At 40.4% G+C, this 18,686-nt stretch overlaps 1 protein-coding gene across 1 annotated transcript in view; it reads left to right on the top strand.

Moving 5' to 3' along the window:
• Window positions 1–18,686, top strand: part of fsip1 (fibrous sheath interacting protein 1) — a 624,412-nt gene that overhangs the window by 499,203 nt on the left and 106,523 nt on the right. The window lies entirely within an intron of this gene.

Genomic DNA, 18,686 nt, shown 5'->3' on the forward strand with positions numbered 1-18,686 from the left:
AGAGGGAAGAGTGGAAATAGTGACAGAGACTGGGAGGTGATATGTGGAGGCAACAAAATGCTGCAGATGCCCATCACCTCCCAGCCTCTGTCAATATTTCCACTCTTCCCTTTTCTAACTGTTTATCACCCCTCCTCACCTGGATCCACCTATCAATTGCCAGGTCCTGCCCACCCTTCCCTTCACCTCTCTATACTGGCTATCTCCCCTCTATTCTTTCAGTCCAGATGAAGGGTCTCAACCCAAAATGTCGACTGTCCATTGCCCTCCACAGATGCTGCTTGATGGCTGAGTTCCTCCATCATCTTGTTTTTTGCACAAATCTAACTGGGGTGCCTTAGTGTGGAGGGCAGAAGGGATGCAATACAAACAGCGATTCCATTCGTTTGAATAATATTCGCTGAAAAAATGCTTTATTATAATGTTTTAAATTACTTCTTAGTTTTAATGTGTTTTTATTTAAGTGTTTTTTTAGTTATTTATTTGTATAGTTTTTGAAAATTGTTACTGAATTTCAGATACATTTTGAAACAATTCAAAAGTCTTTAACAACTGGTGAACTGGAAAAAGGTATTAAGACGTTCTGGGACCATGATACCTGAGGACCAGTCACCTCTCTGAGCCTGCTCTGTGTCATCCAATGTATCTTGTGTGCAGTGGGCCTGCTCATTCAGTCATCTGTACCTAGAAAAAGTAAATACAGGCAGATGAGGCCACTGGGCAGTGACTAGGTCTGAGATAATATTGTTCAGAAACTGTTGATGAACCAACAGTGTTTGGCTGATGGTTACATTTGCTCTGCTGTGAAAGAGCACGAAGGGAGAAAAGGACACTTTTACAGAACAGCTGCAAGTTAACCCCAAAAGGAAACTCTTTCTAATATTCAGTTTCTTTCCAGTGTTAGCTTTGCAATGCTCTAGTTGGTTCAAGCATCATTCTGGGATCTGGTCACCTAATTGCAGTGCTGAGGAACTGTTATATTTTTGGAGGTGGCTGCTTTAGGATGACACCCTGTCCGCCTTTTCAGGTCAAGGTTTAAGCACTCACAGTACTATTTAAAAAAGGACATGGTACCGCCTTGTGTCCTCATCAATATGTGACTCCACTGCCAAAATAAATGTTCATTTACCTCATTCGTGTGTCTGTGTGCCACTGTTGGTTAGAGTGGTGTTTTCCAAACAGCGATGAACGCATTTCAAAATGAATGAACTAGGCATGAAATCCTCTACAATATCCGAGGCTGTGGATTTTGAGAAGTTAATGGAAATATTGATTGATCCTGAAAGATAATTGTTCAGAAGTACATCCATCTATCTTCACATCTCCAGCTAAACAACCCTGCCTGTTTTAGAAAGGCAGGACATTTGCTGGACCTTTTTTGTAGCATATGAAGAGGCAACAAGCTCAATATTACATCTTCTGTTTTCCCAAGACTCCTCTCCTTCTCATGATTCAGTTATAGTTTCCATTGTCTTCTTGCTCTCCAAGCCACCACTAGAGGAAACCATTTTTCTGTATCCAGTCTATCATATATATGTATCGTTCAAAGGATCGTTATAGCTCAGCTGCCAACTTTTTAAACTAATGGGAAAGCAAACTATTTAGGCAACCTGCCTGGATTATCGTACTTTTAACCTTGAAATTCTTCGTTCCGAAGCCAACGTAGCCTTCTTGAGGTGCAGTGTGCAAAACTGAACACAGCAGTCCTGACAAAGTCTAAGTGACATACAACTGGTTCCCACTTCCTGAGTTTCAATCACTTTGATTACTTTTTGTACGTATATACGAGGGCTTATATATCCCACTTCCAGCAATGCTTGATAAATGGTCAATCGCATGATTTATAGCATTTAACCTTCTTGTAAAAACTTAGGTCAGGATGATGATTATTTTTAATGTACCTCCAACATGGTTGAGTGAATTTGATGATTCTGCAGTTTTTGATCTACGTGGTCTCCAACTCATTAGTTTGCCTTGCAACAATTTGCCTCCCAACTTCTATTTTGAGAATTGTAGCAGAGTCTTGAGTTTTACCAACAGTTTTTTTCTATCTTTTGCTTCAAACTGCAATCTCTTAATCCAGCGCTACCAAGGTCATAAATTTCCTCAATTCATTACAGAATCCCCTCTTCTCTTCTGAGTAAGGCTAAACCATTCCATAATAACAAATGACTTCACAATCTGAAACTCTTTTTCCACCTGAACCAACTTATTACAAGTTTTAGAACCATAGAATACTACAGCACAGAAAACCGGCAATTTGGCCCTTCTAGTCTGTGCCGAAACTTTATTCCGCTAGTCCCATTTATCTGCACCCAGTCTATAACCCTCCAGACCTCTCCCGTCCATGTATCTATCCAATTTATTCTTAAAACTTAAGAGTGAGCCCGCATTTACCACATCAGATGGCAGCCCGTCCCACACTCCCACCACTCTCTGAGTGAAGAAGTTCCCCCTAATGTTCCCCCTAAACCTTTCCCCTTTCACCCTAAAGCCATGTCCTCTCATACTTAGCTCTCCTAATCTAGGTGGAAAGAGCCTACTCGCATTAACTCTGTCCATACCCCTCATAATTTTGTAAACCTCTATCAAATCTCTCCTCATTCTTCTACGCTCCAAGGAATAAAGTCCTAACCTGTTCAATCTTTCCCTGTAACTCAACTCCTGAAGATCCGGCTGATCAGATTCTCAGATAACTTCTATATTGCAGATCCAAAGGAAAAATAAAAGTGATCTGCTCCTGGCACCAATTGCAAATTCTTTTATCTCAAGAGTCTTTCCTCAATCCTTTTTGATCTTTTTCTAGTTCATCAGTGGATTAAAAATTGTTTCATCACTAAATAAGTAACAGAGATATTAAGTATTCAATCTTTTTCCTTCTTGTCTCCAGGCTGGGAATCCCCATTCAATGAATAGGGTCACTGATTGTATGGTCAGTGTGGGATGAGTGAGATGGATTCCCCGGCATTAAGCTGGGGAGCCACTGCATCACCAGGCTCCACTGTGGCACTCCATTTGGAGTCCAGCGACAGAATGGATTGACAGATGCAAGATCAGGTTCTGAACCAGCAGCAGGAAAGACTGGTTATCTGAAATTGTTTAGTTCAATATTGAGTTCCAAAGGCTGCAAATTGCCTGGACAGAAGGTGAAATGCTGTTCCTTATGATTACATTGAATTTCATTGGAACAGTGTAGGAGGACAAAGACAGATGTCAGAGTGGGTGTGAGATTGGCAATTGGAAGCTCGGGGTCACCTTTGCAGACTGAATGGAGTTGTTCACAATCTTGTTCACATTGCAAAGTGGTCACCCAATCTGCATTTGTTCTCTCCAATGTATAGGAGAGCACATTGTCAGCAATGAATGCAATGCTCCAGATTGGCAAATGAATTGCTGTTTCACTTAGAAGGGCTGGTTGGGTCAGAGTAGGTTTTGCATCTCCTGTGGTTGAACAGGAAAATGTGATGTGAAGGAGTGTGGATGGTAGAGATGGAAAAGTGAACCATGAGTAAAGGGTGGTTGATAGGGTGCCAATTAAGCCTCTTTGTCCTGGATAATGTCAGCCTCCTTGATAATTGTTGCAACTAGATTTATTCAGACAAGTGGAGAGCATTCCATTACACTCCTGACTTGAGCTTTGGTCATGATGAAAAAGGCTTGGGGTATAAGAAGGTGAGTAACTGCTGTGGGGCACACATCCTCTGAGCTACTCTTATAACCATAGTATTTATGTGACTGTTCCAGTTCAGTTTCTGTTCACTGTAGTGATGGGATTTTTAACATCAGGGGATGTTATTAGCCACCAACCTGTTGGAAATTGTCATTGCCTGGCACTTTTTGGTGATACAAAGTTTACTTGCCGCTTATTAGCCCATGCCTGATTACTTTCTATGTATTGCTGCATGAAGGCATGGACTGCTTCATTCGTAGAGGAGTTGCACGTGGAATTGAACACTGCGCAGTCATCAGTGAATATCCCCACTTCTGACTTTATGATGGAAGGAAGATTATTGATGAATCAACCGAAGATGATTGGGCCTAGAACGCTTCCCTGAGGAACACCAGTAGTTTCATGCTGGGTCTGGGATGATTGACGTCCAACAACCACAACCATTTTCCTTTCTTTAGGTATGACTCCAATCTATGGAGTTTTTCCTTTTTGATTTTCATTGACTTAAGTTTAACCAGATGTCCTTGATGCCACTGCGTGTAAGATACTGGAGGTCAGGGAGTATCTCTGGAGGTAAAGGGACAGTCGATGTTTCAAGTCGAGACCCTTCATCTGGATTGAAAGATAGAGGGGAGATAGCCAGTATAGAAAGGTGGAAGGAAGGGGTGGAGCAAGAACTGGCCAGCGATAGGTGGATCAAGGTGAGGTGGGGTGATAGACAGATGGAGGAGGTGGGAGTGGAAATTGATACAGAAGTTGAAAGGCAATGGTTGGAGATGTCAAAGGGCTGAGGATGATGGATTCTATTTCCACTTTCCCCTCCCCCATCTGCCTGGATCCACCTCACCCATCTGCCCTTGTGATGGTGGGCTCTACTATTCATGAAGTATTTAGCTCCTCTTGGCTGTCTAATTGTTGATCCCCATGATGACTGGACAAAGCAGGACTGCAAAGCTTTGATCTGATCCATGTCCGTGGGATTGCTTAGCTCTGTCCGTTGCATGCTGCTCTCTGCCTATAGCACACATGTAGTCCCACCTCAGTTTTTCATAGTATCTATTACTGTTACAGCAATGTTTTTTCACACTGCATGAACTGGCATTGGTCCCCTGGCTTAAATAATATACCAAAAGTATGGATTGGATAATTCTGATGCTGATGGCCCAATGGATGGTCTGGGCTGCAAGAACTATCCGATTTGATCCCACCTAGCATGGTTGTAAGTGCCAAACAACTTAATGGAGAGTATCCCCATTACTGATAATTTTATGGGCAGATGCATCTCCAGCAGGTAGATAAGTAAGGATGAGGTTGGGTAGTTTGCTCCACTCTCCACATGCCACAAAGCCATTCTGGTAGTGCTGTCCTTCAGGACTAGGCAAGTTTGATTGTTTGGTACCAAGCCACTCCTTGTGATGGGCATTGAGTTCCTCCAGAGAGGAGACACAAGAGACTTCAGATGCTGGAATTTGGAGCAGTACACAAAAAGTGCTGGAGGAACTCAGCAGGTCAGGCACTATCTATGGTGGGAAACGGACAGTTGACATTTTGTGTTGAGATCCTTCATCAGGACAGTGTGTGTTGTCATTGAATTCCTCTAGTCAGATTTCATTTGGTTCCATGGATACTCTCCTTGCTTCTTCCCAGAGTTGTTCAATGTGGAGAAGCACTGATTTATCAACTGAGAGAAGACAGTAGGTAGTATTCAGGAGCAGGTTCCCTACCCTGTGTTCAGTCTGATGACATGAGCTGTGAGTTGAGAATTCTTGGTTCCATTCTCCCACCACACCCCATGGCCTGTAATCCCAGCCTAATGTGTGCACTGGTCTTTGCTCAGCATTGCAAACACAAAAGGAAGCAAATGGAAAACTTTCCATTTTAATAAAATAACCAGAATAAATGATGTTGCCATGACAATCACTCAACATGTCGGACTAAAGGCATACCACCATGAGTAAATGTCCAGTTCACGTCACATTTCAAAGGAATTTCAGTCTGAAAATAAATGTTGCCCAGCAATAAAGTGATGGAATTCAGCTGAAATACGTCTTTGTAGAAAAATAATTTTTTTTATGATGCATCAGTAAGTAATTTTTCTTAAGTAATCTATTTGAAGTTTGCCACTTTGAGGATTTGTGCAATTGCAGTTGTGTTCCAGGCTACATTGCATCATTTTGATGTAGAACATATTCCCAGAATTAATCGTATGGTCACAGTGGAAGATTTTTATGTTTGAAAAGTTTGCAGTTAATGATTATTTAAACAATTTCTTAATAGTTTGCCAAGATTGGTGAGAAAATGAGCACAATGTTGTCAAATTATTTATCAGGAAACTTGAGAGAATTTCAATTCAAATTTCTCTTAAAATTGGCTTATCCAATCCATGGTTGCCTGTTGATGCTAGTTTAAGAGATGTAGCCTCACAAGCTTATTGTAAGTAATCACATATCCCAACATTAAGTAAGAGGTTTGTGATAGAATAAAACAAGGCCAAGACTAATCAGTTAAAGGAAGAGCAGCATTGCACAGAATTTTAAACTTTTGACTGGCAGTGCAATGGCAAGGAATAGAGATATAGAACAGGAAGATGATAAAGTTGCAATGACGAGCAGAGAGGTACCTCATCATGCCACTACAGAAGAGAGGTGTTAATTGGTGGGAAAGCAGGGCAATTAGGTGTAATGCTGGAAAATGACAACTTGCACTGTTACGATGTGGTAGCAGGGTTTGAGAACAGAAAGTATATGAATATTTGCAGCAGGAGGTAGAAGCTGAGAGTGTCAAGGATCAGAAAGCTGTGCTTATTTCGGGTAGAGGTGTTGAAGAGTGTGGACGAAAGGGGGATACTTGGGTGCATGGGTTGGCAATGATTCACTATTGCATCTGACCTGATGGAGTGACATTCAATGTGGGCCTTACACGCCCTGACAAATATATGACCTCTGAAGAGAAGGGAACTACTAATATAAAGCAAATGGCCCAGTAAAGCTAAACATGCTTGGAATAATTAAATGTTGATCAAGTTCTTGTCATGAATGAAGGAAATGAATTTCCATGACAGCAGAAGGTTTAAAGGAAATAATCTCGCTTCAAATTCACCTGCGTGGTGTTGGGTCTTTGTGATGTGGAAATGATATTTAAGGCAGTGGAAAAGGCAGAGAAAGTGCACTGGTCTTCCAGATATGGAAGGAATAGGAACGGTTGTAGCTTCAGGAACTTTGAGGGGGGAGTTGTGGAATGCAGTCATACAGCACTGAAACAGGCCCTCTGGCCTACCATGCCCATCTTGACTAGCCAGTGCCCACCTATATTAATCCCATTTACCTGCACTTTGCCCAAGGCCTTCTAAGCCTTGTCAATTCACATGCTTGTCCAGATATTTCCACCATCCCATAATGTGCCACCCTGGCCTTGTTCTGAGCTTGCTATTGTGGCTGATTTCAGTGACAACTTCTTAATGAAGTGTTGGCATCTTGCACATTTTACCTCACTGAGGTTCTGGAAGATGGACTGCTTCCTGAAACCCTTGGTTGAGATAACATCCCAATGAGCACCTCCTCTTCCCTCTTCCAGCAGGTTGTCATGTTTTCCATGCCCTCTGCTCATTCTTCCAGTCCTGTTGTATTTCAGTGTGATTGCTAACTAATGCATCTATAACTGGAAGAAATTGGTACACCTTGATGCCTTGAAGTCAGCTAAACTGCTGAAGTGGGTGCCATTCCACTCTCTGCAATCTGAACTGACTCTAGGAAGAACCAAGTACTTGTACGTTTGTAGCAGAAACCAGAAGAAATCAAATCGCAACTAACCTGGGAGCAAGGTGTGGATAAATCTTTTAAATAGCACTGATTGAAGCCATTCCAGCAGGTAAAGTTGCTTGGTATCTGACTTTGATATGCATATGGGCTCTCTGTCCTTTACTACTAGTCAATGTTTTTGTTGGCATGTTCATTGTTCAATATCTGGGCGTCACTGGCATAGGCAGCATTTATTTCCCATCCCCAATAGCCCCCGAGAAAGCCGCTACCTTGAACCACTGCTGTCCTTCTGGTGAAGGCACTCATACAACATCGTTTGATAGGGAGATCCAGTGTTTAGACTCAATGATAATAAAGGCATGGTGACATATTTCCAAATCAGGATGGTGTGAGACTTGGAGGAGAACATGATGGTGGTTTGTTCCCCACACAGCTAAAACTTTTGTCCTTTTTCCTGATGGAGGCTGAGGTTTTGGGAAATGCCAGTGTAGCCTAAGTGAGTAGTTGCACACCACTTTGCAGATGGTACACACTGTGCATCAGAGGCAGAGTAAGTGAATGTTTACAGTAGTGAATGAGCTTCTGAAGTGTTGCTGGGGCTGCTCTCATCCAAGCAGGTAGAGAGTATTCCATCAAGCTCCTGACTTGTGCCATATAGATGATAGAAAGGCTTTGGGGTGCCGCAAATTTGTTTGCGGAAGCTTAACATAGCTGGACAGTTTTCCGCATTGTCAGATGGTTGCCAATGGAATAACTGGAGCAGCTTGGTTCTGGGCCATGTACCTTTGAAAATACCTGCATATTGATCTAGAAGTTTATCTGGTTGGTGGTGAAGCCTGCATATTAAGTACATTCTTTCATTCAACTTTAAATTAATTGAGCCAATCCTTTCCTAATAGAGTTGGTTGTTAATCAGTGACCATGATTAGTCACTTCACTTTCTGACCAATTGAGAAACTACATATTGTATCTGAACTAGGGTTCTCAGGGTTGAAAACATCTTTGGGTTCTGCATGCTTTTTGGTAAAGACACATGGTGTGATATCTTAGTCTACATACCTCTGCTCATAATTGAGCAGTCAACAGCTGTATCCAGGTCTCTATTGGTAGACAAATCATTAATGTTCACTTTAATTTGAAAACTGCTGCAATCACCATTAATGTCAATCATGGTGTTTGCTGTTTGGACTGCATTCTTCATGTTACTCATCAGCTTCAATACTGCCCAATGTTTTCTTTGAGACTTGGTGTTGTAACTGTTGTATTTATATTCCTGGCTGATATTATTCTCCCTTGCAGTCCTTGGTTTATGCCCTTTCTTCTTGTAATTGAAGCAGTTTGTGGGTCTAAACTGCCGTTATTGTGAAGGGTAAGATCCATTATGTCAGTCGCAGCATTTCCTGCTGTATCAACTTAGTTATGTGATTCGGGCTTATAATATCTCCCGCTTTTGCTGCCATTTGCTCACGTGCAGCATTAACACTGACGCTGTGCAGTGCCTGACATTCTTTAGTGTGTTTGGAAACCATCTCCCTTGATCTTACATACACACTCAAATGTTAAATCTGGTGTATTTAGCAATTTAGATTGATTTTGTTCCTCTGTTAGAGTACATGCAAACCAGTCACACAGTGTTCAACTCAGGAAGGGGTCAAAACTATTCAATTGAGACAAATTCATCTTCACAACTATATAGTCACTAATCATATCATGGTTTTCAACAATCTCTGAAGGTTCTGGATTAGTGATTCTGCAATCTTGCTATCAATTTATTGAATTAAACATCTCTTGTCCTTTTGGTGTCAGAAGGTCTCCTAAAGTGGCATCTCCGGGCCTAACTCTCTTACTGACATTACTTCCTTACCCTCGCGTATAGGTTCATTTTGAACAGGCACACTTTTGCCTCTGTCCTGGAAATCAATTATATCATTTGATCAGCCAGTATCTCCATTTGTTCTACATAAGAACTGAAGGGCTCACCCGCTTTACCCAAAACATCAGATTGGTTTTGAGCTGCCATCCTGCACAGTTCCGGTTTTAATAGTCACATGGCTGATACTCAACGATCAGCATGGGCTATCTTTTATTTCTCCTGTGTTTGTCCATGAAGTCACACCCCATTGCTTTAAATTTGCACATTGATATTGCTCTGACTAACTGTAGTTTTCAAGTCCATTCTACCACCATGAACATATGGCAGCTCAACGCATTTGACGACTTTATTTAGTTTGGGCAGCTTCAAATCTTTTCCACTCTATTATCATTGCTGGTATAATGTACAGTATATCCTAGTGTCTAGTGATCTAACATTAGAGTGTGCAGAGCAACATGTGGGAAGCAAAGAACTTTGAAAGGTGCACCGGGTTTATTTGTGGTTCTTCTCAGACTGCTCACGTGTGCACAATGTCACACATATGATCAAATGCATTGTGCAGTGACATCACACTTACTCACATAGACTGTATTCACCAATTGTCCGATCACCCTACAAATATGCAGATGTTAAATTGAAGGCATCTACAATGTCAAAAGCAACAGCTTAACAAGGTTCATGATTTTGCTGATTCATTGAAGTGAAATATTCAGAACTTTTGTGTGGTTTTTATTCCTGGAATTATCATTATAAAATGTATTTATGTCTGTTTTGAAAGCTCTTCAGTTAAGGGATTGCATTTCCCTTTGCAATATATTTTCTACACTGGTTGAAGCATTTGTATCACATTTCCATTTGAGCTCTTTTAACAGTTCATTAACTTGTAAAAAAATAAACAGCTTAGTGACTTTCTTAAAATAGTGAATAAAGAAGTTGCCCACAAAAACATTAAAATTTGCATACCAAAATATTTTAATTCAGAAGCTTCAATTTTGAGGTGGTACAGTGGTTCTGCTAGAAAGGCTGCTGCCTCACAGCTCCAGCGACACAGGTTCAATCCTACGTTGTCTGTGTGGAATTTGCATGTTCTCCCTGTGACCGCGTGGGTTTCCCCCACGTACTCCAGTTTCACCCCACATCCCAAGGTTCTGCAGCTTGCTAGGTTAGTTGGCTGTTGTGAATTACCCTTAGTGTGCAGGTGAATGGTAAAATGTGAAGAGAGCTGATGGGATTGTGGGGAGAATAAAATAGATTCACATAGGATTGGTGTAAGTGGGTGCTTCACAGTTGGTACAGATTTGTGGGGCCGAAGGGCCTGTTTCTGTGCCGTATTACACTCTATGATTTTAATTTCCAATCTATAATTTTTGATGTGTGGCCAGTTCATATATGTGGCTAATATCCATCAGTGACATCTTATGCATTTGATGTTACTTGATTATTGATGATTTTTTTAAAATTAGTTTTACGGACCATTTGACTCTTAGATGGTACAATCTGATTAGCATGTTATTATTAGATGTCAAAACATTATTTTAACTCTTGTTGTATTTCATCATTGATGTAAATAAAGTTTTAGTTTTATTTGTTGTGGTCTGTATGACCTCAACTACTTTTCCATTTAAATCTTTGTCAAGCCACTCTGGTACCTACTGCAGAATATGTGCCTGATCCTCCAGTAAATCACCAGAATATTATTCTTGAGTTTTCAGTTGCCAGCTGTATAGTGATACTGTTCAGTTCAGGATATTTTTGATACTAAACTAATTCCTCATCCTTCAGGTTGATTTAAAAGATCTCATGGCATTCTTTAGGTCGAAGTTATCCATGGTTTCCTGGTCAATATTTATCCCTCAATTAACAGTGTTAATACAATTAACCTCATCAGTGTAACATTGCTGTTTGTGGAAGGTTCTTATGTGCAAATTGGCACTGTTTCCTGCATCATAGCATTGTCTCTAATTCTAAGGTACTTCATTTGCTGTAATTAAGAACTTTGATGTTGAGTAATGGATCTTAAAGGCACTATATAAATGCAAGATTTTCTTTCTAATACCAGTGAATTCAGAGCATTTTAAATTCTAGTACAGTTATGATTGTTTTTATAATATATTTTTGGATTTTGATGACAGAATTATTTCCAATGACACATTGCTTTGAGATCAACCATATTTACCGGTCATGAGTGATGGAATGCAGAGATTAAAGCATTGTTTGTTTTGGGCTAAATTTATAACCATTAACTTGAATAGCTACTGTCTGTGAGCTGTCTGCTCTTCCAAGATTTCCATGAGAAAATGTGTTTATTCTCTCAATCATCTCTGATGCTAGTACATTCTTTGGGCACAAGGAAAAACATATTCTGTAAACAAAGTGCGATGTATCGTGTGAACAGATCCATGGTTTCACTGAACACTCATTCTATTTTCCTTCTTCTCTGATGTCCTTGAAAGCCAAGGTGAATAAACAAACTGTTAACTTTTCCGCAATTAATCCCCCAAATGGTTTCAAAAGATTGTTTCGTCAACTAGAGTCACTGGGTCATTCTCTGGAAACAGCAGCAGTTTGGAAACACTTCATGGGATGAAAAGAAAAGATGTACGAGATTTACACAGAAAATACTGGAAACACTCAATGGGTCAGGCAGCATCTGTTGAAAGAGAAACAAAGTTGATGCTTCAGGTCAAAGACTCTTCATCAGAACTTTCAACCTGAAACATTGACAGTATTTCTATTTCCACAGATGCTAAGTGAACTGTTGATTCTTTCAGTTATTTTCTATTTTTATTTAAGATTTTCAACATCTTCAGTTTTTTTTTGATTTTCACATAAATATTAAATCTGGAGTTTGCCAATGATGATGTTAACAATATATTAGCAGTAGGTTACTAAATTACAGGATCTTCAGCTGACAGCTGTTCAAAATTTGAACAGGAAGTTTGCTAACTGATTATTCATCGTTGAAGGCTTCTTTCAGAATATGTACAGACCTTTTGGCTGAACCATTAAAGGCTGGATGGGATTACGAAGGCTTAATAATGAAGCATTCAAACAACTATGACATGATCTGTGCTCATTGTCTTACTCCAGCACCTCAAGAACATTCTTTTCCACAAAGACCTATCGCAGTTCCTGCATTGTACATTCTCCTGTTGTGCAGGTTCTCATGGTACTCTTCACGTGTCATCAATAGAGATTACAAAGCTGCCTTTGCCTTTCTGACAACAAATCAACATGGACTCTCTGACATAGTCATGTCGGCCATCTCCATGATTGTTATGGTGGGTTTTTATTTTGGTTTGTTCCACGCTTCTCATAGAACATACACATTGATCCTCATTCTTCTAAGTCTATATTAATACCTGGCCAATATATGATGCCTCTGATACACAGAACATAGAATAGTATAGCATAGGAACAGGCACTGCCGTGCCTGATCTGTGCCAACCTTGATGCCAAATTAAACAAATCCCATCTGCCTCCACATGGTCCATATTCCTCCATTCCCTGCCTGTTCATGTGCCCCTCCAAATGTCTCTTAAATGTTGTTATCATAATAGACATCATATTTACATTGTCAGTGGGCTTTCAATTTATCTCATTCAAAATTATTCTTCTCAGAACTTTGAGGATAACTATTCTCTGTTCCCAATTGTTGGTCAAATCTTCTGTTGTAAAATGATTGCTGGCTGCATTTGGACACTTATCCAAACAAGTTCAATCTCTCAGAGTATGCTCATAGATGTTTCAAAATCATATCTTGCTGTGTTATCTGAGCGATTTCTGCAGTTGTGGCTAGATCTAAAATTCTTGCTTCCTCACCCCACACCAGAATCTTAATGTGACTATCTGGGAAAATTCGCAACTGTGTTTTATTTGGAAGACCAATACTCAATTTTGCCATCATATTGGGGAGCAAAACCATCCATTTCTGCATTCAGAGGCTACCATGATTAACTGACACATTATAGCCACTGCATAATCTAATGGTCTTGTTAGTTTTGGGTGCTGTCACGATTGGGGTTTCCCATTTACTATGAATAATTCTCTGCTTTGTCTAACTCTTCTTCTACCTTGCCTTTAAGTGAATATAGCACTGGTTGAGGTACACAATATAGTGATTTTTACATTAGATTTGATGTGGATTTAGTGTAGAAGGGATTTACCAGGATAAAATGAAGGAGGCTGAAGGGTGATCTGACAGAAGCATATAAAATATTAGAGGCATGGATAGGATAGGTAGTCAGAAAATTTTCCCTGTGGTAAGGATATTAAAAACAAGAGGTATGGGGTTAAGGTTAAAGGAAGGAGTTTTAAAGGGGATCTGAGGGGAAAATTTTTTACACAAAATATGGATGACAGCTGGAATTTGCTGTCAGAGGAGGTGGTGGAGTCGGATACAATCACTACATTTAAGAGACATTTAAATAGTCACTTATGTGGGCAAGACATAGAAGGATACAGACCTAATGCATGTAAGTGTGATTAGTGTAGGTGGGTAAAAAGATTGGCACAGACCTGGTGTACTGTGCAACTCTACAACTTTATATGTGCTTTGAAGCCAGTAAATTTTAGGCAATTTTAATGATTTCATTGTATTTCTCCAGCAGTGTTTCCAAGCATGATTTCAAGGACACTAAACACATTCTTATTATTGAACTTCAGATTTCTAAGCTGATCCTTGCCAACAATGCCGGTTGCTATAACTGTGGTCAGCTATAATTATTAGCAATCCCCAGCCTTTATAACACACCGATTATTATATTTGTACCATTACCTTTCAGTACTTCACTCGAGTAGGTCTACCTGTATATTCTGTCAAAGATGGTGACCGAATTTCCTACTACAGGTATGTCTATCCATAATAGAATAATATTCCTTTCTATTGATTGATCTATGAACTGAATGAGGATTTCAAATCATTGTGTTTCCCATCATTGCCACTTGTGGTATAGATGATGTACCAATTACATTTTATATTATCTACATCAGTTTCTCTCTCTCTGTTTATTTGTTAGAGAATTTCTCTCACTGTGTAGATGCTGCAATGGTAATATTGCTTTTTGCTCATGCAGTAACTAAATGCCTTATTCTCTGTGATGCATAACACCCATCTGCTTAGCTGTGTGTGAGTGGCTGCCATTACATCTGAAGGAAGGGTTACACCACTTTTACTCACATGGTACTGACTCTTTTTCTGGAATGGAGCTTTTGCTGCTGTCTTTTGAGCATTATTGCCCCATTTGCACCTGATGTTGGAAGAAATTTCTTGGAATCTTTTGCTGTTATTTCCACTGATGTCCAATCTTTAAAGGGAGATTGAGGTTATTTGTGCTTGAAAGCCTTTTTTTTATTGGATCTGTTCATCATTTAAGCCACAAACAAATCTGTCCCGCAGCATACAGTTTAAAAATTCTCCAACATTGCAACACCACAATATAGTCACTCACCGTTTCACCCTGTTTTCTACTTTCCCAAGTTACGTTTGTCACTATCTGCAATCTGAAGTGGTTAAAGATTGAGCTTTTGTACTACATCAGTGAAAAGAACACCTTAAGCTTTCTGTGGGGCTTCCAGATTAGTAAGCATGTGAAAGGTCTCAGGGCTAATCTTCCTTAGCTAAATAGCTCTCGTGCAGCAGAATTCAGAGCCTGCATGTTCTCAACATAACCTTCCAGCTCAAGGATATTGTTAGTATAAAGAACCCATCCATCCTTTCCATGTGCACTGTGAATGACTCAGTTGCACACCCCTAGGCAGCCTATGTGACCTGTCTGTGCTTGAACTACCATTCTGACTTGTTTCCTGTTCAAATAATATTTTTGCTTTCTATGATCAATATTTATCTCCATGGTACAGAAAACTGCTGATGTCTGTCTTTTGCTTAATTGCCGCAACCCACACAGACTTGCCAACTCATTATGCTCCCAAGAAAATGTTGACACCCTGAGTGCAGAGTCTTGAGATGTTATTGTGAGCAGAATCAATCAGCAGTGCTTGGTGGAGGCACTGAAGAGCTCTGTTAAGCTATTGGTTGCTCTTCAGCAGATAAGCATTCATTTTGTGACTATCTGGTCGCCATTTGTGATGTATTTTGGGGGTGCTTTGTGAACGAGTTTCAGTGCTGATAATTTCCAGGGGATGCTGGATCTTCAAAACGAGGCTGTGCATTCTATTGCAGAAAGGCCATAACTTACGTGTGTGCTTGCGTCACTCAAATACATCATTACGCTGAATAGTCACATGACTTTCCTATATAGTTACAAACAGAAATGCCACTTTTTCAAAATGACTAACTAGGAAAATTTGCCTGGGCACTTCCTGTCATGAGTCAATCTGCTGACATGCCATGATTCCAATTCAGGATTGCCCCAATGATGTAATTTCCCGTGAAAACTCTTCTTTTGGAGTTTTCAAAGGTTCGCTTCATCCTGTGGTCATTGGGTCTTGCACCCAGAACACTAACATGGGAGTAAATTACTTCACCTCATCTTATGTAGACTCCACCTGCGACATTTCTAGTATTGCATCAAACTGTGCCCTGACCCTGAACTCCAGCCAGAACAACTTGACACCTACCCCTCACCTGTGGACCATTTCCCCACACTCCAGCTCACTGTCAGTCTTCAAACCCACCTCCATGATTTACAGTGAGATGCCTTATTCCCCTCACTGAGGTACAGCCGGATCTCCCAACCTCCTCACTGAGGTACAACTGGATATCCCAATCCCCACTCACTAGGATCTTGGATCTTTCAATCTTCCTCACTGAGATACAGCTGGATCTTCTGACCCCCTTCACTGAAGTACAGCCAGATGTCCTAATGCCCTTCACTGAGGTATTGTCAGATCCCCAGACCTTCTCACTGAAGTGTGGCTGCATCTGTCATCAGTCCATTTCCTCCTTACTGAGGTACAGCTGGATCTCCCAACCCCCTACCACCATTGAGATACATGCTTGTCTCTCAGCTCCCTCACTGAAGTACAGCCGGATATCCCAATCTCCCTCACTGAGGTACAGGTGGATCGCTTGACCTTCTCACTGAGGTACAGTCAGATATCCCACTCCCCCTCATTAAGGTACAGCTGGATCTCATGACACCCTCACTGAGGTACAGTAAGATCTCCCAACTACACCCCTGCCCCGCTGAGGTACAGGTTGATCTCTCGGCTCCCTCACTGAGGTACAATCAGATATCCCAATCCTACAGTTGTATCTCCTGATTCTCCTCATTGAAGTACAGCTGGATCCCAAGCCCCTTCAATGAATTACAGTCAGATCTCTGGATCCCCCTCACTGAGGTACAGTCAGATCTCTCAATTGCCTTCACTGAGGTACAGCCCAATCTCCTGACCCCTCAACTGAGATACAGCCAGAACTCCCAATCCTCCGCCCTAAAGTACAGTCGGATCTTCAGATCCCCCTCACTGAGATACAACCAGATATCCTGATCCTCCTCGTTGAGGCACTGTTGGATCTCCTGAGTCCAATCCCAATGTTGAGAATACCTGTAATTTACAGCTCATTTATGAATTAATTATTTACACCTTAAAAAGAAGTAATACCATATGTCAGTTGATCTAAATTCCAGATATCCTCCAAAGCATTACGGTTATTACCCTGTCATCCCCATTAGTTCAGTAATGTGGAAAATGTTTGGATTCTGAGGTGTCAAATATTTTTAAATTAGATTAGCTTCATGTTTATTTTAATTGTGCTGCAATTCGTAAAAGACATGGTGATGATGACGGGGCTTTCTCTGGCATGACATGTTGGAGTTTATCTTGTGTTCCTTAGCTACAAATTGGATTCTTGTGCTTCCAGGATTTATATGAAACAGCGAATGAAGGAGGAATGTTAAGCGGTCTGGGCATTTTGATTAACAAAGGGAGTTGCACAGTTCAGGGGTGGATGTGGACTATAAGCAGAACATTATTTAGATGCTAACATTATTCATCATTATCCCATACAAGGTTTAAAGGGAAAATTTTGTTTTCCCAATAGCCTAATATGGTGATTTCCACTTTGGAAGCATTCTTTTAAGGGATTAAAACTAAAGTTAAACATTGCATTCCAATCTCTTCAGCATTAGCCCCATATCTCACTGAAGCTTTCATTATCACCCACTGTTACAGCAATCATTCATTATTTTTGTAAGCTGTTTAATAGAAAACATATTTCATTATTAGGACTGTGAGGCAGTACTGGTGCAAAGATTAGTTACCAATTAAGTGTAAAATGTCACTTCTAGCCAACAGAACCAGATCAACCCCACAGTATTTGACCAACATTCAGTCAGAGGGAGTTAAACCTCTTGGAAAGACTTTCTACCAATTATAGCCAATAATTTTCCTGTGCGATTTGTTCCATCAATGCACCATAGAAAGCATCCTATGTGGATATATCATGGCTTGGTCTGGAAACTGCTCTGCCCAGGACCGCAAGAAACTGCAGAGAGTTATGGACACAGCCCAGTGCATCACGGAAACCAACCTCTCCTCCATGGACTCTGTCTTTACCTCTCGCTGCCTTGGTGAAGCAGCCAGCATAATCAAAGACCCCACCCACCCGGGTCATTCTCCTCTCCTCTCCCATCAAGCAGAAGATACAGGAGCCTGAGGGCACATACCACCAGGCTCAAGGACAGCTTCTATCCCACTGTGATAAGACTATTGAACAGTTCCCTTATATGTTGAGATGGACTCTTGACCTCACAATCTACCTAGTTGTGACCTTGCACCTTACTGGCTACTTGTAATGCACTTGCCTGTAGCTGTGACACTTTACTCTGTACTCTGTTATTGTTTTTTCACCTGTACTACCTCAATACAGTCTGTATTAACTCAATGTATCTGCACTGTGTAATGAATTGATCTGTACGAATGGTATGCAAGACAAAGTTTTTCACTGTACCTCAGTATGTGACAATAATAAACCAAATCCAATACTATAGATAATTATTTCCAATTAGAAAATGCAGTAAAATATTGAGATTCCAATTGCCTGAATTAAACACTCCTGTTATCATGCATCAGAGGAAAGCAAAAGTGTTCAGGAACCTGAATTGGATTTTTCCTTGTCAAGCAATATCAAGACAATAAGGAAATACACTTGAGATCTTTTTATTTTATTTGCATCATTGCTCAACATGAAGAAGTCTTGAGAAAAGTCCAAAAGTCTGAAAGTTTTGGGCAAACTAAATTTTTTGGCAAGTTTTATGGCAAAGCATAAATTTCTGATCAGTTTAAGGTTTTGTTTTCATCTTTAATATAGAGAGGTTGAATGATATTTAGTTGTTTATTTGCCTTTTACATTTTATCAAACTTTAATATTTCTCTACAACTAATGAAGTGGACGATGATCTGACTTCCCTGTTTCACAATG

Source organism: Pristis pectinata, chromosome 1 (assembly GCF_009764475.1).
Source record: "Pristis pectinata isolate sPriPec2 chromosome 1, sPriPec2.1.pri, whole genome shotgun sequence".
Taxonomy (NCBI): domain Eukaryota; kingdom Metazoa; phylum Chordata; class Chondrichthyes; order Rhinopristiformes; family Pristidae; genus Pristis; species Pristis pectinata.